We start from the raw sequence: 24537 nt of genomic DNA, 5'->3' as shown, positions 1-24537 counted from the left end.
TGCTGTCAGAACAAAGACACCTTTCATGTTAGAGGACTAAAGACATCTAGTCTACAATCTTGTCTTTCATAGCGTAAAAAAGACACATTAGGTCTTTTTTTCATCACAATCACAGCAACCTTTTTCATTTCTTTCTTAGAAGTCCAAACTCTTTAGAAATTATTCTGTAAATCATGCTTAATGAACATTAGCAGCTCTGTTTCTAAATCACTGGAAATCTGTTTTGTTCGTGCCATGATGTACTTCAACAAATATGTGTTGAGCAGATTAGAGTTTGATAGATCCTACGTCTTTAAATAGAACTTGTTGCTCGCTTGCACCTAATTCAGGTCCCGCTGATGGAAAACACCCGACTACATACCTTATTGTTTTTCCATCTATAAATATAAAATATATGAAAATATCTAAAACTAAAATACTTGCTTGTTTTATGTTTTTATTTTCAAACTAATGGAACATAAACATATAAATAGTGTAAAAGTTCACCAACTTTTCAGGTAGATATTGTTCAGTGGTCTTGCAAAAGTATTCATGTCCCTTGAACTTGTTAAATTTTGTCACATTACAGCTGTAAACTTTAAGGTATTTTACAAGGATTCTATGTAATATACCAACACAAAGCTGTAAACAACTGTGAAGTGGAAGGAAAATTATAGTTTAAATATATTTTTACAAATAAAAATCTAAAAATGTGTGGTGTTCATGTTTTCAGGTCCCTTTTACCCTGATACCCTTAAGTAAAGTCTAATTCCTTCAGGAAAAATCTTATTTGTACACAGAATTCACACTTTTGCAATTTATTCTTAGTATAAATCCAGCTGTTCTGTTAATGCCTCTGAGGATTGTTAGAGAACATAAGGATCATGAGGAACAAGGAACACAGCAGATTTTTGTATGTGCAGAAGGTCTTGGTCTGCACACACGTCCTCACAGAAACTGATCCATGATGTCACCACCTCAGTAAGTTGGTTTAAATCAGTGGCTGAAGTTTCAAAAACAGTCCAAACTGTGCAGTCAAAGCAGGCCTGTAACATCTGCTTTGAGTCATCAGTCCACTTTCTAACAGTCTGAACCACAGGTCAACACAATGTCACATCCTTTGAACATTTTTATTGAGCACTTTTCAGTTCATCTAAGAACCGAAAGAGAACAACATAACCTACCAAGCCATGGCCATCTACCTAAACTGACAGGCTGGTCAAGGAGACAGTTAATAAGAGATTCAGCTTAAGAGGCCCATGGTAACTCTGGAGGAGCTGCAGAGATCCACAGCTGAATGGGGGGGGATCTGTCAACAGGACAACAGGGGTGATGGTGGCTCAGGTGGACCAGTTCAAATCCCCACTCCGGCCCTTTTAGTCATTGTGTCCTTGGGCAAGACACCTCACCCAACTTGCCTGCTGATGGTGGTCAGAGGGGCTCAGTGGTGCCGATTGTATGGCAGCCTCACTTCTGTCTGTCTGCTCTAGGGCAGCTGTAGCTACAATGTAGCTTACCACTGTCAGTGTGTGAATGTGTGCATGAATGGAAAGATGGCTGATTGTAGTGTAAAGCTATTTGGAGTCCTCTGATTTTAAAAAGCGCTACAAGTACAGGCCATTTCCTATTTACCATAAACATAATATATACACTCTACATATCTGGATTTAATAATTAGTGCAGGCCACACTAATAATGATTTCTATTAGAAATACAATTTACAAAATTTGATGGATCACATAAAATCAGAATAAAATACTTTGAGGTTTCTGACTTTATTGTGTCAAACTGTGAAATAATTCAAGGGATATTAACACTTTTACAAGGCACCATGCATTGTTGACATGGCTGATCAAATATTGAGGCTGCTTGCAAATATCAACATGCTGTTCAGTCTAAATATGTCTATTTTTTAGTTCCCCTACGAGTAGAAAAAAACAGTAAATGCGTGTTTTTTTTGTCTTGTACAAGTTGTTGTGACAATGAAATCATTTGTCCTTGCAGACAATCTATGTAAGAGTTAGGAAGAGAGACACGCAAAACCCACAGCTAACAGGACAGCCTTGCTCAGAGGACGAATGTTTTCAGTCTGATAGACTAGTGTAATCATGCTTCAAAGCTGAATCTTCTGCTGTGTCTGTGTGAAGCAGGAGGCAACACACACACACGGCTCCACACACACCTTCACCTATTACTTATAAAGTCACACCCTGAGCCACAGTGCTACACAACTGGAAGGGTGTGTTGTCACTTCCACTCCATCCTTGACAGATAGTGATGAAGCTGGTTTATTGTGTCCTGCAGATGACAGCACCTCCTGTAAACTGAGTTTTAACTCAGATGGCTGGCCATGCTGAGGACAGCTGGGGTCACGGCACCAGTCAGATAATCCTCATTCCTGACGGCTGCATTCGGCCCCTGATAGAAAACAGACATCATTAATAGTAGATTCCTGTCTGTGATTGATGATATTGATTCAGTTTTCCAAGCCTGTGTTTTCTCCTTCTGAAATATTTCAGCAGCGTTGCTAAGGCCAATTAGTCTGATTGCTCTGCTCTGGCATCAAAGCCGGCTGGAAGAATAAAATTGATGTGTGTTTAACATTCAAAGAGCCTGAAAAACAAGTGCAGTGTCCCTTATCAGATGTTTTCTCACATAATCAAAGAAGCCTCAGTGAAAATGTCAGCCATTCCAGCAATGTAGTGTTTGCTTGCATGAACCACAGAGTGTGCTCTTCACCAAATGGCCACCAGGGGGTTGAGACAAGAGAGTAGTCCTGGAGCAGAGATAAAGAGGACTGGAAATGACACAATGACAGAACAGATGCTATCATGAATCCCCTTTTACAATGCAAATTAGAATATATTCAGGTTTAACATTATCGGTCAAGCGATTGAAGGAGAAAATTGAAATCTTGACAGAGATAAATCAACCACAAGGAAATGTCATTGATGGGGGGGATTTCCAACTGCAGCAGTCAAAGGACAAATGGAAACAATTAGAAGTGGACCAGAGAGGGAATCGGTCAATGAACCATAAACACCTACAGTCCTGCACTTCTTTCCTCAGTTTTTACATTGTACTGAGCCACTGGACCGTCCACAGCTAAAGACACCTGATACAGTTGTGCCAGGGTCAAAAGGATCCAGGGGGACAAATGTCACCAAAACAAATCTGAATTCAAATCTGGTTCTAACCCTGACCATATCTTACTTGATGTCCACAAAGATACAGATCTTGGTAAAAATCTGTTAGTGAATACACAGTTCTTTGCAGAAATGTATATGCCTTAAACTTTTGAACATTTTCTTATTGTTACAACCACAGAGCGTGATGTATTCATTTGGAATTTAATGTGATAGAACAATATAAAATAGTGTATAACTGGGAGCTGGAAGGAATGTGATACACACCCTCCATTTCTGCTACCTGTATGACCCCTTCTCTTTTCCAATGCTTATAATCAGTCTGACAGAGGGAGGTATCCCAATCATTGTGGTTTTTAGTTTTACAATGACCATCAGTGGGACCCTTTGTGGGGTACCTTGAGACGACATTGTTTTAAATAAGCGCCGTTTAACTAAATAATCTGAACTGAAACTATCTCTGTAGTTATGCTGCTATAGGCTCAGGCTGCTGGAGGACATAACGACCACTTTCACCCTCTACGCTACATTCTCACACTACTCTCCAATGTTGCATTATTTGCTGTTATTTCAGCTTTTAACTTTGTTCTCTTTTCTCTTCCTAGAAGCTACACCTGGCCTGACTCTGTGTCTGCCTGTGACACCTTTCTGGAGAGGGGAATTGTCTGAGCTTCTGCTGGCAACAACTTAATGCTCACCCTCTACCGATGATCCACATGGCCCTGTCTTTTAGTGTTTAACCCTTTCTCTCTCCTAGACATGGAAATTGACTGAGCTTTTACTGTAACTAATTATATGTGCTCTCTTTCAGACTCTAACCTTGAAAACTGGCTCAGAGTTTATCTGTTCTTTCTTTCTAGGTGAAACGACTAAAGGAGCTACATCCATTAACATTTACTTTTCCTTCCCATAGAAAGTACTCCTGGATCAGTGCTTCTTTGTTCTTTTTGTGTCTCTGCTCTGTTCTCTCAAACCCCCAGTCGGTCGTGGCAGCTGAGCCTGGTTCTGCTGGAGGTTTCTTCCTGTTAAAAGGGAGTTTTTCCTCTCCACTGTCGCTACATGCAGGCTCAGTATGAGGGATTGCTGCAAAGTCAACGCCAGTGACTGTCCACTGTCTCTACATGCTCATCCGGGAGGAGTGAATGCTGCAAGTTACTGACTGGATGCAATCTGCTGGGTTTCCTTAGATAGAAAAACTTTTTATCCAATTTGAATAAATAACTGAATCTGACTGCACTGTTCAATTGTTAGGATTAATTGGAATGTATGTACCTGACTGTTGTGAAGTGCCTTGAGACATGTGTTGTGAATTGGCGCTATATAAATAAAACTGAATTGAATTGAATTTTCAAAATGCTTACAAAATAAAAATCTGAAAAGTGTGGCATGCATTTAGTCAGCCTCATAGAGTCAATATCCCTGTTTGCTCCATTTACAGCTGCAAGCCTCTTTGGAAATGTCTCTGCCAAAAATGTAATTCTTTTGACGTGCAAAGCTGGTAAAGTGGCCTAACATCTTTGCAAAGTAGCTTAGGTTAAGGAACAGGCCAAGATTAATGGGCCATGTTAGAGAAATTTGTGTACAGTAATTCTCAAATTTTGCTGAAGTTTATGTCTCATTTCAGTTTAAGGCTGGACTTTGACGGGCCATTCTAATGCATGAATATGCTTTGATCTAGGTTCAGGTTTGTTGTCTTGCTGGAAGGTGAACTGTGGCCCCAGTCTCCAGTATTTTGCAGGCTCTAACAAAACTTCTTCCAGGATTTAATTTAGCTTGAGGTATCCATCCATCAACCCTGACAAGCTACCCGATCCAAGTCAAGAAAAGCCCCACAGCATGAAGCTGACACCGATATGCGTCACCAAGGGGCTAGTTTCAGTGGACCCGTCTGTGAAACTCCTGAAGTTTGCAGATGACACCGGTGTCATTGGTCTGATCCAGGACAATGACGTGTCTGCATATAAACAGGCGGTGGATCGGCTGGTCCAATAATGTGGTCAGAACCACCTGGAACTTAACCCGCTCAAGACTGTAGAGATGACGATGGATGGTGAGGGGAGGACACTCCCTTCCCTCACCATCATAACCAACACTGTGTCTGCTGTGGACCACTTCCGGTTCCTAGGAACCATTCTTTCTCAGGACCTGAGCTGGTCCTCACACGTTTACATTCTCCGGAAGAAGGCCCAGCAGAGACATCACTTCCTGTGGCAAGTCAAGAAGTAGAACCTTCCACAGGAGTTGCTGGCCATCTTCTACACTCCCATTATTTAGTCTGCCCTTTGTTCATCCATCACTGTTTGGTTTGGCTCATCCACATAACAGGCCCAAACTGTAATGAACAATTAGATCTGCAGAATGGATAATCAGGGCTGATCTCCCTCCATCCAGGACTTGTACAGATGAAGGGTCAGGAAATGGGAACCCCATCCATGCAGAGCCCACACATCCAGGACAAAAACTGTTCAGACTTTTACCTTCAGGTCAGCAATACAGAGCACTATTTGCAAAGACCAGCGACCACAGAGAGTTTCTTCCACCAGGCTGTCTCTCTGATGAACACAATAAACACCTAACAGCCTGAGTAGTCAGCTACTATTCTGTAAAACAAAATAAACATAATTGCACTACTACAACTTGCCTTTCTTTTTTTCTTTTCTTTGGATAAATAAAAATGGCTGCATATACACATACAGGGGTTGGACAATGAAACTAAAAAAACCTGGTTTTAGACCACAATAATTTATTAGTATGGTGTAGGACCTCCTTTTGCGGCCAATACAGCGTCAATTCGTCTTGGGAATGACATATACAAGTCCTACACAGTGGTCAGAGGGATTTTAAGCCATTCTTCTTGCAGGATAGTGGCCAGGTCACTACGTGATACTGATGGAGGAAAACGTTTCCTGACTCGCTCCTCTAAAACACCCCAAAGTGGCTCAATAATATTTAGATCTGTTGACTGTGCAGGCCATGCGAGATGTTCAACTTCACTTTCATGTTCATCAAACCAATCTGTAGATCCTCATTAAACAAAACCTGAGCCTGACGCTCCCATTACCTCCCACATGTTTCTCATCCCGACAAAAATATAAAAGATAAATTCTCAGAAATGTCTTGCTTCAAAATGTTCACTTAATGAACCGAACATGTACAACAAAAGAGAAAAATAAGGAAAAGCGACTTATCCACATGTTGTTAGCTAAACAAAAAGGAGGGAGGAGGTCAAAAAACTGTTAGGCTTCACTCCCCATCTTTTTTCGTCTTCCACCTCGACCTTCCTTCTTTCCCCTAGGCTCCACCCACATCATCTGACCAAAATAAGCATCTTACCAGCCTCATAACTAACAAACACTCTGCATAACACATAGTTTAGGCTCCTACATCACCGGCCCCTAATTGTTAATATCTTTGGAACAATTACTTAAACTCTTATTCAAAATTACTAAACTATTTAAAGAAAAAAAAAAAAAAAACATTCAAACAATGTGTCCTATCCCATAATGTCCATAATGAAGCATTGACCTTCGAAAGACCTTATTCTTCTTCAGATTCTTGAAGGAGACAGCTTGGTCACCGGGCGGCAAAGCTCATTGGTCTTGGTCCTTACTTTAACTTGACGGACAAAGCCTTTACTGTCAGGAAACGTCTCTGTTACTTTCCCCAGAAGCCAGGAGTTTCTGGGTGAGCTGTCATCAACAATAAGCACCACATCACCAACACGCAAGTTTCTTCCTGATGTGGACCATCGCTGTCGTTCTTGGAGTTGGGTAAGATATTCCTTACACCATCGTTTCCAGAAGACATCCGAAAGATACTGCACCTGTTTGCGTCTAATGTACTGATCACCTTTGTTGAACACTCCAGGTGGTAAATCAAGTTTGACTTTGAGTAAAAGCAGATGATTAGGTGTTAACGCTTCTAAATCATTCAGATCTGAGGATGCTGTTGTTATGGGCCTGCTGTTCAAGATTGCTTCAGCCTCACACAGCAAGGTATGGAGCCCATCTTCATCCAACATCTGCTCCTTAACAGTGGTGTTCAGAATCTTTCTTACCGAGCGAATCAAACGCTCCCAGCTTCCTCCAAAGTGGGAACCGGCCGGAGGATTAAAGTACCACTGAACACCTTTTTGCTGCAGCGTCTTCGAAATCTTGTTTGCGTTCCATTCACTAATAGATTTCTTCAATTCCAAATCAGCGGCTCGAAAGTTTGTTCCATTGTCAGAATATATCTCTTTAACCTGTCCTCTTCTGGCTATAAATCTTATAGCATTGAGGCATGTATCTGTGTCGAGTGATGGTGCAACTTCTAAATGGTGAGACATGTAAAAATAACACCATATCTTTTTACCTGTCCTCTTCCCCTTTTCACCATGAATGGCCCAAAATAATCAACTCCAACTCTTGTGAATGGTGGATCATTAGGTTGGACCCGACATTTTGGCAAGTCAGCAATTTTGTTGGTTGCCAGGTTTGCTATGCAATCTTCTGCATGTGATGCACTTGGACAAAAACTTTCTAATGGTTCCGTTTGCTCCAGGTATCCAATATCTCTGACGTAATTCAGCCAACATATGATTCCTTCCTGCATGACCTGTCATGTTATGAATGTGTCCTAGGACAAGCCTGGTAATGTGGGAATCCTTTGGCAGAATGGCTTGCTGCTTACAATCATGTGGCAAAGCTGCCCGACTCAGCCTTCCTCCTACACAAATGACCCCATCCTGCAAAACCGGATTAAGCCTGTAATGTGAGCTGCACTTTTTTACCTTATGATGTTCCTTCAGCATTGATAAGTCTTCATTAAATTCTTTTCTTTGACAGTGTTTCACAATTTCTGCTTCTGCCTTCTTTAAATCTTCACAGGTTAGCTGCCTTTCTTTGCCAGTTCTGTTGAGAGTGTGAACTTTCCTCTCTTTCTTATTAGAGCTGTTTAGCTGTTTTTGGCTAGCTGTCAGCTCTCTCAGAAGGTCTTTCAATTTCAGAAACCATGCTACAGCACGCTGTAACTTTATCCAAGAAGAAAAGTGTTTCATCAGCTGATCTGTTGCATCCTGTTGTACTTGAACAACAGTCACTTGTCCGAAAGTGATTCTTTTGACCTCTGGGTCATCAAAGTCAACCATCATAGGATCTGGGTTTCTTGGCCACTGATCTTGAGGACTGAGTAAGAATACTGGTCCTGTTAGCCAGTTTTTACAATCCAAAAACACTTCAACACTCTGTCCTCTAGAGACGTGATCGGCTGGATTAAGAGCGGTATTGACATACCTCCATTGTGATGTTTTAGTGCTTTCTAAAATCTTTAAAACTCTGTTAGCAATGAACGTCTTGAACCTTGTACTTTTACTATTTAAGTATTTTAGCACTGCAGTGCTATCAGTCCAAAACACTGAGTCACTAAGCTCTAACTCCATTTCTTTCCTGAGAATCTGGTCCATTTTAACTGCTACTGTGGCTGCAGTCAGTTCCATCCTTGGAATAGTTGGAGCCTTAACTGGTGCAATCCTTGCCTTTGCCATCATAAGAGTGCATTGAGCTTCTCCTTTATCATTGCACATGAGCAGATAACCTGCTGTTCCATAAGCATCCTCACTAGCATCAGCAAAGTGATGTAGCTGTGCAAAGACTGAAGCACCAAACTGTTTTTCCTTAACACATCTGGAAACTCCAAAGCCTTTTAGAAGTTGCGAACTTTCAGCCCATTGTTTAAAGTTCCTTACAATGTTTTCTGGGAGATTTTGATCCCATCCATATTTTTCTCGGCACAGATTCTGCAGGATCCTTTTGGCAGGCAGTACCACTGGAGCAATGAATCCTAAAGGATCAAAGACTGAACTAACCAGGGACAGCAGACCTATTCTTGTGTGTGGCTTATTTTTTATGTTAATTTTGAATTTAAACTGATCCGTTTCAGCACACCACTGGATTCTTAATGCCCTCTCCATTGGCAAATTGTCCTTATTTATGTCCAAATCCTGAAACCCAGGGGCCTTTTCCTCTTCAGGAATAGAACTCAGCAACTTCTTGCTGTTGCTAGACCATTTTGTTAGTCGAAATCCACCCTTTGCAAGCATGCATCTTAAATCATTGCAAAGAGAGATTGCAGTGTCTTCATCAACAGTGGATTTAAGACAGTCGTCCACATAAAAGTTCTTCCTAACTGTATTAGCAGCTTCATGACCAAACTCTCCCTCAAAATCTGTTGCACATTTTTGAAGTGCAAATGTTGCGATGCTTGGTGATGAAGTAGCTCCAAAGATATGAACCAACATCTTGTGTTCTACGAGCTCCTGCTCATAATTCCCATCAGGCCACCAAAGAAACCTGAGCCAGTTTGTGTCTTCATTGCTCACTCTAACTTGATGGAACATGGCTTCAATGTCAGCCATAACAGCCACTTCTTCCTATCGAAAGCGCATTAGAACCCCTATAAGAGAGCTTGTCAAGTCTGGACCTTGAAGAAGCTGTTGGTTTAATGATGTTCCTCCAAAACTTGCTGCACAGTCAAAAACAACACGCAGCTTTTGTTTAACTGGATGTCTGATTCCATGATGTGGCAGATACCAGATTTGTCCATCTGCAGATTCAACTTCAGCTCTATCAAGTTTCACCGCATATCCCTTTTGAATAAGACTTTCCATGAAAGTAACATATTCCTCGTAAAACTTGACATCTTTAGAAAACCTTTTTTATAAGTTGAATGCACGTTGTTCTGCAATAAATCAATTATTTGGCAAAGTCCGGGACTTGTTTCTCATAGGAAGGCAAATGGTGTAATGACCGTCAACAAGCTTTGAAGACTGAGACACCATCTCAATAAACTTGTGATCTTCTTTAGACATTTCTGTGTCTTCACCTTTTCCAATGTTAGGAAAATCCTGTTCGAACTGCAACTGCCAAAGCTTCCAACCTGGCAAGTGAGATCCTGTTAACAGTCACTTCTGTAAGTTGATTTTTGCGCACTGAAGCATTTCCACTTCTGAGTGGTCCATTTATTGTCCATCCTAACCTGGTCCTCACACTATAGGGTCCATTTCCGACACTGTTGATTATCTGTAGTGGTTCCATTGCCTTGGGAACATTTGCTCCTATAAGCAATCCAACTTCAGATTTGATTGTAGGAAGCTTTACATCCTTCAGGTGTGGCCACATATTAATGTCCTCCTGACAGGGAATATTCTCTTTGGCCACAGGAATAGTTTCTTGTGAAAATACCTCTGGAAGCTGTACAGGTCCTTCTCAAAATATTAGCATATTGTGATAAAGTTCATTATTTTCCATAATGTCATGATGAAAATTTAACATCCATACATTTTAGATTCATTGCACACTAACTGAAATATTTCAGGTCTTTTATTGTCTTAATACGGATGATTTTGGCATACAGCTCATGAAAACCCAAAATTCCTATCTCACAAAATTAGCATATCATTAAAAGGGTCTCTAAACGAGCTATGAACCTAATCATCTGAATCAACGAGTTAACTCTAAACACCTGCAAAAGATTCCTGAGGCCTTTAAAACTCCCAGCCTGGTTCATCACTCAAAACCCCAATCATGGGTAAGACTGCTGACCTGACTGCTGTCCAGAAGGCCACTATTGACACCCTCAAGCAAGAGGGTAAGACACAGAAAGAAATTTCGGAACGAATAGGCTGTTCCCAGAGTGCTGTATCAAGGCACCTCAGTGGGAAGTCTGTGGGAAGGAAAAAGTGTGGCAGAAAACGCTGCACAACGAGAAGAGGTGACCGGACCCTGAGGAAGATTGTGGAGAAGGGCCGACCTTGGGGGACCTGCGGAAGCAGTGGACTGAGTCTGGAGTAGAAACATCCAGAGCCACCGTGCACAGGCGTGTGCAGGAAATGGGCTACAGGTGCTGCATTCCCCAGACCTGGGCTACAGAGAAGCAGCAATGGACTGTTGCTCAGTGGTCCAAAGTACTTTTTTCGGATGAAAGCAAATTCTGCATGTCATTCGGAAATCAAGGTGCCAGAAGTCCAGTGTCAAGTACCCACAGTCAGTGATGGTCTGGGGTGCCGTGTCAGCTGCTGGTGTTGGTCCACTGTGTTTTATCAAGGGCAGGGTCAATGCAGCTAGCTATCAGGAGATTTTGGAGCACTTCATGCTTCCATCTGCTGAAAAGCTTTATGGAGATGAAGATTTCATTTTTCAGCACGACCTGGCACCTGCTCACAGTGCCAAAACCACTGGTAAATGGTTTACTGACCATGGTATCACTGTGCTCAATTGGCCTGCCAACTCTCCTGACCTGAACCCCATAGAGAATCTGTGGGATATTGTGAAGAGAACGTTGAGAGACTCAAGACCCAACACTCTGGATGAGCTAAAGGCCGCTATCGAAGCATCCTGGGCCTCCATAAGACCTCAGCAGTGCCACAGGCTGATTGCCTCCATGCCACGCCGCATTAAAGCAGTCATTTCTGCCAAAGGATTTCCGACCAAGTATTGAGTGCATAACTGTACATGATTATTTGAAGGTTGACGTTTTTTGTATTAAAAACACTTTTCTTTTATTGGTCGGATGAAATATGCTAATTTTGTGAGATAGGAATTTTGGGTTTTCATGAGCTGTATGCCAAAATCATCCGTATTAAGACAATAAAAGACCTGAAATATTTCAGTTAGTGTGCAATGAATCTAAAATATATGAATGTTACATTTTCATCATGACATTATGGAAAATAATGAACTTTATCACAATATGCTAATATTTTGAGAAGGACCTGTATGTACTGATCACCATCCAGGCTACTGATTTCAAGCCCGCTGACAACAGAAGTGTTCACAAGAGATTCTTTTCCCATTGTGCGCAGTAAAATGTTGGTATTACGCCCTGTCATACATAGCCTGTTTATGAGCGTGGCCGTGGCAAAGGTGGCAGAGCTACCTGGATCCAAAAACGCATAAGTAGTTACTTCTTCCATTCCCTTTTGTGACTTAACACGTACTGGGATAATGGACAGAACACAATCTTCTTTACCGGCCTCATTGACCTGAAAACATTCACTCATCTGGACCAGAGCGCTTGATATTGTCTGTCTTTCACAGCTTTCTCTTATTGTTTCCTGTCCTGAATCTTTAGGAGTAACATGCAGCAGTGTAGGATGTGATCGTGAACATTCTTGACACTGAGCCCTTTTCTTGCAGCTGTTATTCATGTGACCATGTTTTAAGCAGCCAAAACATAGCCCCTTACTTTTCAAAAAGTCTATTTTCTCTGGATGTGCTTTACTCCTTAGTTTTCTGCAGGATGAAAGAGTGTGCTGCTCTCCTTTGCTCTTTGCATCCAGGTGGGGTGCCTGGGTGTTTTGTCTTTCCTGCTTGCAGCTGTCCGTATCTCTGTTTTCACCTTTGGGGTGAAAGACTGTTGTTGTGAACACCCTTTTTTGTTGAACTATTTGTGAACGTTGCTCCTTCAATTTCTGTTTTGCAGGTTCCATTTCATTTGCTGAATCTTTAATATTTCCTTACAGCGGGTGAAGCATGTACTTAACTTGCTTATTTATAAAGTCTACAAAGTCTTTAAACTTCTCTCTTTTCTTTGTGTTTTCTTGCAAGTCACAAGCTTTCTTTCTCCATGTTTCTCTGAGCTTGTTAACCAAAGCCTTGATGTTAGTCGTGTTATCCAAATCTTCCATGTAGTTAATATCTGCCATGGCATTGGAGCATCCTGTCAGAAATAATGCAAATGATTGTAAAGCAACGCCATCCTCTGGCTTGATTGTCTGCCAGCTCAATACTTCATTTATATATGCTTCAGATATTTTATAGTCATCACCAAAAAAGTCCTTCAACATCTGTTTAGCATGAGCATAACCAACTGAAGCTTCCATGTGGAGGCAGCTTTTTACTAGTTCGTGTGGTTGTCCACCTGTATACTGCAGCAAAAACTGAAGACAATCTGAATCACTGTCAGTACGACCTTCAATTCCATGCTCGATAGCCCTGACGAAGGATTTGTACTCCAATGGGTCTCCTCTGAATGTTGGAATCGTGAGGTCAGGCAAAAGTGATGCTTTGTGATTCTTAACAAGATACTCAGTTACAGTAGCCTGCTGAGATGCTGCCTTGCAAAGACCATATAACACTGATCCATCATTGAAATTTGCAATCGGAGTATTTGGAGAATTTCGTGGTTTAATGGACAGAACAACATGATCCTCAGAAGGCGTTGTCTTCACACTATACAGCTGTTTTGGCAAGGTGGCATTTGTCTTTGTTTTATCCCCCCTTTCTTCTGTTCCTACAATGCTTTTAACCTCCTGAATACATTCATATTTTTGCAAAACTTCAATTTTTGCGTCTACCTCAGCCAAGGCACTCTGTATGGCGTGCATTTCCTTCTTAGCCTTTATTGCCGCTTCTACTCTTTGCTACTCAGCTTCAAACTCGGCATCTCTTAGTTTTTCTTGAGCTAATCCAAATCTTTTCTGTGCATGCCAATCTGCTTCTTCCCTTTCAATTGCCAATTTTTTTTGCAAAGCAGCAGCTTTAGCCTGTAATGATGCACGCTCCATTTCTGCCTTTATTCGTATGGATGAAGACGTTGAAGAAACGCTTCCACTTTGTGACCCATGCTTGCTGCGCCTTGTAGACTTTGACAAAGTTGACCTACTGTCTTCAGGTGTTACCTGTTTATCACAACTTTCAGCCATTTCAGTACGTTTTAAAACCTCTTTCATCCAAACCTCGCATTTCCAGAAAAACGTATTGATTGTATCCATTTTAGGATCAAACCAGTCCTTTTGATCATTCAAAAACTCCTCCTCTGTCATGTACTGTTTTAAACTTACGTTTAAGTCAGAAAACTCCTGCTGCAGTCTACTAAAATCAACACGGAGATTATTTTTTACCGTGTCAGCATTTCTATCATCGTCCATTAACTGCTCAATTTTTGTTTCAAGGTAGTTAGCTGGGATAACTTGTATCTGCGAGCTTGGATTTGTCTAGCCCTGTGTTCTTCCATAGCCTTTTCAGTCATTTTTACTGTCCGCTTTCCAATATCCTGTTCATCCATATTGAGCAAAACAACCACGTCTGAAATAGCAGGAATCCACTGCACCTGACTGTCCTCACAAGGTAGCAATTAGCCGAAACATCCTTGTTATCCTTGTCCTTGTTATCAGCTATCCATCAACAGAAAATATTGCCACTTACATCTTTCCGTTGTCCATTCTTTCCAGCTTGATCTTTAATCCATAAAACATCCAGCATGTCTTTTTAAATCCAGAATCCATGCGAAGCAGTTTTTTGACGAAAATGTAGATCAACAATGTAGATTTTAAGCCATTCTTCTTGCAGGATAGTGGCCAGGTCACTATGTGATACTGGTGGAGGAAAACGTTTCCTAACTCGGTCCTCCAAAACACCCCAAAGTGGTTCAATAATATTTAGATCTAGTGACTGTGCAGGCCAAGGGAGATGTTCAACTTCACTTTCATGTTCATCAAACCAATCTTTCACCAGTCTTGCTGTGTGTATTGGTGTATTGTCATCCCGAAACACGGCACCACCTTCAGGATACAATGTTTGAACCATTGGATGCACATGGTCCTCAAGAATGGTTCAGTAGTCCTTGGCAGTGACGCGCCCATCTAGCACAAGTATTGGGCCAAGGGAAGGCCATGATATGGCAGCCCAAACCATCACTGATCCACCCCCATGCTTCACTCTGGGCATGCAACAGTCTGGGTGGTACGCTTCTTTGGGGCTTCTCCACACCGTAACTCTCCCGGATGTGGGGAAAACAGTAAAGGTGGACTCATCAGAGAACAATACATGTTTCACATTGTCCACAGCCCAAGATTTGCGCTCCTTGCACCATTGAAACCGATGTTTGGCATTGGCATGAGTGACCAAAGGTTTGGCTATAGCAGCCCGGCCGTGTATATTGACCCTGTGGAGCTCCCAACGGACAGTTCTGGTGGAAACAGGAGAGTTGAGGTGCACATTTAATTCTGCCGTGATTTGGGCAGCCATGGTTTTATGTTTTTTGGATACAATCCGGGTTAGCACCCGAACATCCCTTTCAGACAGCTTCCTCTTGCGTCCACAGTTAATACTGTTGGATGTGGTTCGTCCTTCTTGGTGGTATGCTGACATTACCCTGGATACCGTGGCTCTTGATACATCACAAAGACTTGTTGTCTTGGTCACAGATGCGCCAGCAAGACGTGCACCAACAATTTGTCCTCTTTTGACCTCTGGTATGTCACCCATAATGTTGTGTGCATTTCAATATTTTGAGCAAAACTGTGTTCTTACCCTGCTAATTGAAACTTCACACTCTGCTCTTACTGGTGCAATGTGCAATCAATGAAGACTGGCTACCAGGCTGGTCCAATTTAGCCATGAAACCTCCCACATTAAAATGACAGGTGTTTCATTGTCCAACCCCTGTACACAACGTTCCTTTTATCCTTTATTTTATTTCCTCAATAGTTTAAATATCTATACTTAATGTCTGTATGCTGTGAGTGCTTGAAGCCAAAGTCAAATTCCTTGTTTGTGCTCACAATCTTGGCCAATAAAGCTGATTCAGATTTTGGCTATGAAACAGATAATTGTTACCCCCAAATAAATGCCATTTGTACACAGGAAAACCCTGGCATATGTTGTTTCCTTTTATTGGAAATTACTTCATAGAAACTTTCATCCCAGGTTTGACCTATGTAATGTGCAGTTGATTAAAATAAATTACCTCAGAACACAATGTGCAGCTTGCAGCTCAAGAGCCGGGCGAACATATGGATACGGATGGCAAGAGAAGTGATGATGTTCATGGAGCTTACTATGTTCAGATTTTAACTATAAGTTATATCTTATTTACGTCATCTTAGTTATGGAAGCCGGATAATCAGTGTTTTATAACCCAAGTGGCAACATGCAGAACTTCACTGGTACTTAAACTTGTGTAACATGTGTTTCTCCAGTAATGCACCCTGACCAGGATCAGGTTGCAGGAGAGAAGCAGAGACATGGCACTCCCTTAAGTGAAATGATGCACCGTCATGTTACAGTGGCCTTGTCTAAACATAGAGAATCAATGTTTCTGAGAGCTGAGCATTTGTTGCACAAAGCTTTATCGATTCTTTTATGACACCCTAATTCACTCTATCTCCAAAGGGTGCCCCACCCTAACTCGATCCAGATGAGCTACATCATGTCATAGTTGGAGGGGAACCAATCTTACATGACAGAAGTGGGTGGGTATTTCTATACTTCTGATAAAAATGACTAGAGTAGGAAAGAACATTTCTTAAGGGACACTCTATTAAAGAACAGGCATGAGGCCTTTTCCACAGCTGTTTTGCACATTGGCCTGAGTTAAACAGCTCGACTGGTAATGGAGTGATAGGCTGTGTGAAGGCTTGCTCCACCGAGGGCCATTTTATGGTTTTCAGGGTGTTTAAGGAGTACACTAGCAGGACCGCACACAATCCGAGCGCTCTCTGTTTGTTTCTCATGGAAACACAGCTGGAACTCCAATATATTCAGAATTCAAATCACTGAACAAGATATTAAGAAACAAGTGATCATTGAGATCAATTCTTTATTGAATGTAAATAAAAACTGGACATATGTCGCCACTGTTTGCAACTGCAAAAACCAAAGGAAAACCTTGGGAATACAGAAGCAGCTGACAGCCAGGCCACAGCTGGGAACAATGTGGTCCCAAGAAAACAAAGAGGAAACTCCGGAAAACGTTACCAGCAGAATTATTATATTAATTATAATGTTATTTTACAGCAAAGTAGCAACAGATATTTGTCTGAATGGCAAATGAAAAATGATCAAAACATTTTATTTTTTGTTTCCAATGGTCCATATCCCATGACCATAGCTCGGGGTCGGAAAGTAGATGGAATGTTAAATCGAAAGGTTCACTTTTTCGCCCAGCTTTGTTTTCCCCACAACCGACCAGTAGTGCCAGCATTGGTGTAGAGGAGACCTATCATATCCTCACTCATGAACAAGACACCAAGATATTTCAACTCAGTGATACCCAGCCCAATCTACTCAAACATCTTCATTATAACATGATGGAGAGGGTTGAGTAACCCTATGAATCTTGGGGGCTTTTTTTGGCCAGGGCTTCAATCCCTTCTAGAGTCTACCACGAAAAACTGCCCTCATGACAGCGGATAGGATGCTCACCAGCTAGAACCTGGTGATTGTGTCTGGACTTGTATTGGTAATCCCTCTCCACTTGTGCTCTTCTCATGCAGGGAAGGACGTAGGCGTTGGGGACAGTGTAAGCAAGGATCACGACTTAGGAGAAAAAGTAAGACAATTTGTGTTTGGTTGATTTTTGTCTTTGTTGTAACACTGCCTCTTAGCAATAAGTCATACACTGTTGGAACACTGGTTTATTTTTCTTGAAATAGTGCCACATTTGTAAGAAAAAAATCATTTGTTGGTTGAGTTTAAAATGTGGGTTGTGCTATGAAAATCTCACCATCTGCTCTCTGGCAAAGTCAGACAGCTCATTCTGCGATTGACTATTTTTGGGTGTTGCTTATTGGATTAAATGATTAAAGACAGGGCACAATGGTGGTGCAGGGGTAGTGCATGCGACCTTAGCCCTCGACGCAGCCTCACGAGTTCGAGTCCCAGCCTGTTGACCTTTACTACATATCTTCCCCCTCTCTGTCCACACCATTTCCTGTCAACTCGTGTTCAAAATAAAGCCCACTTCTGCCAGAAAAATATAAAATGTAACTATTTATACATTTCACTAATAGGTTATTGAGTAGGAAATTGGAGAACTGTATGCAACCACAACTGCCTTCTAACTCTTACTCATTCTGATCCCCATAATTAGTCAAACACAGCTGTGGGCATCCCATTTTTAAACCACAAGTCGGCCATTGTGGCTGTGTTGGTCTCTCTGGCATAAACTGCAAGCCCAGGTTGATCCCGAAAATGTTCAATGGGATCAAGGTCTCGACTCTAGGCAGATTGTCCCATCCTCTCCACTCCCAAATTCTAGAGGTAGTCTTCTAAACATTGACATCCTGATATCTGTTTACAAATGGTTGCAGAATCTCAACTGAGTATGTCTCTACATGAAGATTTCATACAGTGATGCAAGCCTTGCCCAGGGAGGGTGATGCCACCCTAGATAATCACATTGTTGCCACCAAAAGCTGTTTGGCAATGGCAGAGAGGATTTGGCAATTGGCACTATTTAAAGATAAATAAACAAGCGTTCCAACTGTAATGTATAAGATACATTACCAAGATAAAAAAAAAGAAGGAAAGAAAACAAATAAACACATTTCCATACTTTTTCTGCAACATCTAGGTTCTAGGGGCATGAAATGTTGCATCAATATAGAATTATTGAACAATTATGTCAAACTTTCTTAAATATTTAATCATTAATTGGTTACTGACCGAAATAACGAGATCCCGGATACAAGCGGCTGAAATGAGCTTCCTCCGTAGGGTGGCCGGGCACTCCCTTAGAGATAGGGTGAGGAGCTCGGCCATCCGGGAGGGGCTTGGAGTAGAGCCGCTGCTCCTCCACATCGAGAGGAGCCAGTTGAGGTGGCTCGGGCATCTATACCGGATGCCTCCTGGACGCCTTCCTCGGGAGGTGTTCCAGGCACGTCCCACCGGGAGGAGGCCTAGGGGACGGCCCAGGACACGCTGGATGGACTATGTCTCTCGGCTGGCCTGGGAACGCCTTGGGCTCCCCCTGGAGGAACTGGAGGAGGTGTCTGGAGAGAGGGACGTCTGAGCGTCTCTGCTGAGTCTGCTGCCCCCGCAACCCGGTTCCGGATAAGCGGAAGACGACGAGTACGAGTACGAGTAATTGGTTACTTGTTACAGCTTCTCCTCTGCCTCTAAATCAGAAATCCCCAAGTCTTTATTTAATGCATTTAAGAGTAAATTAAATGGCCCATGTGATATAGTGAAATCTAGAGGCTCAAGTTAAAAATTGCAACTAAACTATTTTATCTTCTATACTAAACTACAACAGCTATAATACAAGGTTTTCTCCCTTCTGGCCTGTTGCATTTTTTTGACTCAAGCGAATGGTCAAATATAACCACAACAACCACGTTATTTACTCTTAACACCACTTACTCAGAGAAGCAGCTGTTGTTACTGTCATAAGAGTTTAGTGATTAAGGACACACTCTATTTTCCATTACTGTTGTGGTTCCAGTCTATCCAGTCCACACAGCAGCAGTCAGGACTGAGCTACCATAGCCTTCAAACATCTCAGACTCTCTCTGTCCACAAAGCTCCTAAATTTACCTGCCTGGCATGTAAAGGAAATTCATTGCACTAGTGTGCACTTCAATGTTTATTTGGATCCATGAGCTTCACACGCACTGGTTGCTTCACCCCTACATTAAAGTGAAGAGCAATACTGAAACAGGCTGTAAATTGAAATTTTCACTGTAATGTTTAACACAACTTCTGATATTTGCTGTGTACTATGAGACTTTACATTTCCCTATTTAATGACCAAACCTTGTATCAGTGCTTGCTACAGTAATCACTTTATATTTAGCTTTTCATTTCAAAGTAGAGCTTCAGTATCAGAGGTAAAAAACTAGTTTAAAGAAGCCAAGAGTTCCTGAACACACCAGTGAACCCTTGTGAACCCGTGCTGGTGTTAACAGTACCAGTATATAATGCTGTTTGTACTCAGAGGCCAGGATTACTCAGGGTATCCGAAATTAATAAAAATCCTAAAAGTCAAATAAAAAAAAACACTCTGAAGTCAGAGCTCTGATTAGGAAAGTCTGAGGTCCCTTGAGTTCAAATGTAATATGGCTGCCATGTTCTCAGACTCAGTGCAACAAAGGAACCCCAAATGCAGACTAGTAGGCAGCATGAAGGTAAGTAAAAAAGGATTTAATAAACAAAAAACTCACTCATGGGAAGAGGCAGGAACAAAACAGGCATGGCATGATTGAAAAACAAGACATGATAGAGACATTGTTTCAGCGAGGAATAAATAGAACAGGTGTGTATATATGGAGTGTGAACCAGGTGAAGCAAGAAGACAGATTAGCTAGGTGCAGGTGAACTGAATAAAGTTGATTGACAGGACAAAACATGGCAAGAGCAGAATGGAAATCCAAGGATACAAACTAATAGAAATACAACTAGAAAAACATGAAACTAAAGCACAACCAGGAGAGCGATTCAAAACCTTAACTGTGAAACAGAACAACAAAACCCCAAAACACCCACAAATCATAACACATGGATATAAAACCTGGTGTACATTATAGGAATACATTATTATTTTTGGATTTCAGATGTTTTATATCTCATTTAACAAATAGACAACACAATGCTGTAAACTCTATTGGTGACTGTGTTCTTTTTTGTTGAAATGGAAAGAACAGGGTGTCTTAAGTGTGGCTCAGGGGCTATGGTAGAAGAATGACAGAAATTTGGAAAACAATATGGACACTTTTAAACAATTATAGGCTAAGATTTTCTCCAAGACAACAAAATCTTTTACAGATGGAAAATGTTCAGTACAACATAAAACATGTCTTTTAGCAATATTTTTTCTGCTTTTATTTTTATAATCTTTGTAGGTAGGACCACAAACATCCAGTGACTTTTACGTTAAAAAGGCTGGGGTCCACCCTGTTATTAAACTTAGGTTAATGCAGTATAGCGAGTATTTTCATCCATGCAAGGTTCTTCTTGCTGGGAATATATATATATATATATATATATATATATATATGGAAAAATGTCTAGAATACAAAAATAATATTTACTCCTGTTTATGAAGAAGATCAATTATACACCTTCAAGTCCAAGTCACAATACAACCAGCTGAGGTTCAGTCAGTTCTGCTAGACCCCAACAGAACCAGCTGTCCTCCAGCCGCCAGTGTTTCCTCATCTTGGAATAAACCATCATCCAGGCAAAGGTCCAGTTAAAAGTGGCTACTAAAGATCTCTGTGATTCCAGAAGAGCTGCTGGTTTCAAGTGAAAAATAAACCAATTTTAATCAATCTGAAAAAAATAATCACCACAAAATGGGATTTGCATTTTTCATTAAAAAATGCCCATAATTTTTCAATATTATTAGCTTACAATAATATTGTATGGCTTATAGTAGCTTTGTAACTTCCTACTAGTCATCTCAGCTTAGATCCTTTCTTTAGCTGAAACTTGTTCTTTCTATACTGTTGTGTCCAAGTCTAAAATGTACTTTATAATTTTTATTTGTTAGTCCTATGGTAAGTACCACCGGTGGCTCTTCCATTACATTACTGGTGCTAAGAAAAAGTATTGCTTCAAATAATTTGAAAGGTTAATACAAACAAATTAATTGATGTGGATCAACTAGGCACCAAGAGTAAAAAAGATGTGTTTGAACAACACATCTTTTTGACCCGGAATATATATACATATATATATATATATATAAATATATATATATATATATCGACATATTATATATATATATATATATATAAATAAAATATGTCAACATACATTAGCCATAAAGTTGCTATCTCTTTGTTTATTGGCTAGTTAAATCAAACATCTTTTTTACCTGAACATGATTGTCTCTGGATTGTACCTGGAATCAGAAATTATAATGCTAACTGAATTATAAATAAACTTTTAAAACATGTAGCACATTTCTTCATTAAAAATTAATATTGAAAAGCTTATTTATTCTCAATCACACTGTCCAGCGATACAGTTGGATTACATAAAACTGACCATTTATTCTGGTTAACCTTAATATCACCTGAAATGTTAAATTGATTTTCAGTAACAATTAAAATAATAACATAAACTGTTAGAAATCACTTGTGTTAAACGTTCACTGTGATGACTGCCAGCGGGAGCTTAGTGCCGATAGTCCGGTCAGATCTCTACCGGGCTAGCTCACCTCACCGCCGGTAGGGCTGGCGAGGCGAGCCGGTTACTACGGTGGGAACGGAAAACTCCGAACACGTCGGAGCACGTTTGAAATTAAGCGATGTCTAGATAAATCAAGCAGATATTTCATGTCTACATAGTTATATTCCCGCACTAAAAACATTGTATAACTTAATTTGTGTCACAGAAAGTGTAATTTTCCACAATTTACTCACAGCTTTTGTTGCTATGGTCCGCCATGGCTTCCCCTGCTTGACCAATCCGCTGCGACCCGCAATGAATGATGGGAAATGATGGGCCGCGAAGGATACTCACAACCCATCCTTCAAATCGGGCAAAATAAGGACACATTTGTCGTCCGCATTTGAGGGAGTCATGCCTCGGCGTTGGTACATTCCCTTTCCGGTTGATTTTCTGAAATGTAAATTTGTTTCGCATCTTGTTAAATTGTTTTCTGAAATGTAAATTTGTTTTCTGAAATGTACATTTGTTTTCTGAAATGTAAAAGTGTTTTCTGAAATGTAAATTTGTTTTCTGAAATGTAAATTTGTTTTCTGAAATGTAAAAGTGTTTTCTGAAATGTAAATTTGTTTTCTGAAATGTAAATTTGTTTTCTGAAATGTAAAAGTGTTTTCTGAAATGTAAATTTGTTTTCTGAAATGTAAATTTGTTTCGGTACTTGTAAAAGTGTTTTGCACCCCCCGGCCACCATAGTTGGGAATGACAAAATTATTTCTATTTGCTCTGTGCTAGAATAACGTGGGAGATCATACTTTTATTTTACTGTCTGCAAAGTCAAAATTCTACCTGCACTAACATTATTGTACCAATAAACATCTTGTGGAAAGGGTAGGTCCAAGCTTCTAATTCCCAAGATTTCAATTCAGTGTAAAAAAATGTGAAAGTATAACTGCATCCATTGATATTTAATTGATTAACGGCATTTTTTAGTTCAACTTTACCAGCCACTCTCAGGCCTAATTTCTGCTACATCTGTAAAATGTTAAACCTGGTGGTGGAAGTGTGTTGGTCTGGGGCTGCTTTAGTGCGTCAGGACATGGATTACTCGCAATAATAATAAAAAAAAAAAAATTCTGCTGTCTAGCAAAAATTCCTAAAGGTAAATGTCTTAGATTCAGTTTGTGACCTTATCTTTAAAAACACATGTGGTTTAGACCCAGAAAACTTCTCACAAAAAAAGAAAAAAAAAACAGTTTTGGTATGGCCTAGTCAAAGTGAGAGATTGATCTTGAACCGAACTGCTGTTTGTTTTACTCCAGATAAGTTTGTATAATATATTTGTTTCAGAAACATTAAGTGACAGAAAAAAAAGCAAAAATTGAAGGATGGACGATTTCCTTTTACTGTGAAGAAAGACTTTCATTTCAGAGATCAACCTTAATGTATCTGCATGAAGCTTTTATAGGAGCTGTAAATATACTTTATGCAAGCCTACTGGTAGATCTAAAAATAATACATTTTAAAAGTAATTTTAAAAATGCTCAAGATCTGGTCAATGCTTAGGTTGTAATTAAAAAAACTAAAATAATATTTAAATAATTTCTGTGTTTTTTGTTTCCATCTCTCTAAAACTTGCAAACATACTGAAACCCAAATGGAAAGCAAACAACTTAAGTTTTCAGAAGGATGATTAATGCAACTTCAGCTGCTTATTTTAGCTATATGGTTCCTGTGGGAACACTTAAAGTCAATTAATTTACTGAGCAATAAACAGCTTCAGACATGCTTCTAAAAGTCCTACTATATTCATTCATAGAGCACCAAAAACCTAAAGCAAGCCTCCTTAACCAGCAAGGTTTCTTCCGTGTGAAATCACAGTAAGAGACAGTTCTCAGCAGTGCTTAAGGTACAAGGATTCACCCTGAATATTTCCTCCTGCCAGACGCCAAGGCTCTATTATTTCACACCTTGTAGCGCCTTGAAACATGCTTGTGATGGTTTTACAAGCTTTGGTTGCTGCTCTGTGTCCACACTGACCAGTAAAAACGCTCAGAGTGTACAGTGGAAAGTCAAGGTAGTTGACCCATGTGTGCAATCAGACAAAGACAGTCAGGATGGGCGAGATACAGGGCCTCACAGAGCACACAATAATGTCACAGAGTGGAATAATGAATCCATGGAAAAGACACATAATCTTCATTACAAAGGGTTTGGCATCCTTCTTTATGACACATGTGACTGGCGAGCAATTATGTATTCTCTAATCCCGTCCGGCAGCCAGTTTTCTGGAGGCTTAGCGTATGCAGTTGCAGCAGAGTCCACCCCAAAACAAGGACATTTCAGGTTCATCTCTCCTGCTTCCATTTTCACATTTGCTGTTCTCATTATGCTGCTCGATACGTTTGCAGTTGCATGGACCAATAAGTTCTGTTTTGACAGAGTTGGTTGTTAGTGAGTACTTAGCATGAAAATGTTTTACAGCAGCTGTTATTAGTTTTATTTTCATTTTATTTCAATTCTTTCTGGTAATTATTGGAAAT

At 40.5% G+C, this 24537-nt stretch overlaps 1 long non-coding RNA gene across 1 annotated transcript; it reads right to left on the bottom strand.

Annotated features, from left to right (window-relative positions):
• Nucleotides 1–1001: 1001 nt before the first annotated feature.
• LOC124860820 lies at nt 1002–22310 on the bottom strand. Its single transcript, XR_007036448.1, has 3 exons — nt 22252–22310; nt 2635–2755; nt 1002–2397 (listed from the first exon to the last, which is right to left on the bottom strand). It is a non-coding gene; the product is annotated as an uncharacterized LOC124860820 (long non-coding RNA).
• Between the last annotated feature and the right edge of the window lie 2227 nt (nt 22311–24537).

The sequence above is a fragment of the Girardinichthys multiradiatus genome, chromosome 23, assembly GCF_021462225.1.
Source record: "Girardinichthys multiradiatus isolate DD_20200921_A chromosome 23, DD_fGirMul_XY1, whole genome shotgun sequence".
In the NCBI taxonomy this organism is placed as follows: domain Eukaryota; kingdom Metazoa; phylum Chordata; class Actinopteri; order Cyprinodontiformes; family Goodeidae; genus Girardinichthys; species Girardinichthys multiradiatus.
Note: the sequence above shows the minus strand (reverse complement) of the source record. Positions and strands in the feature narration are given on the sequence as shown.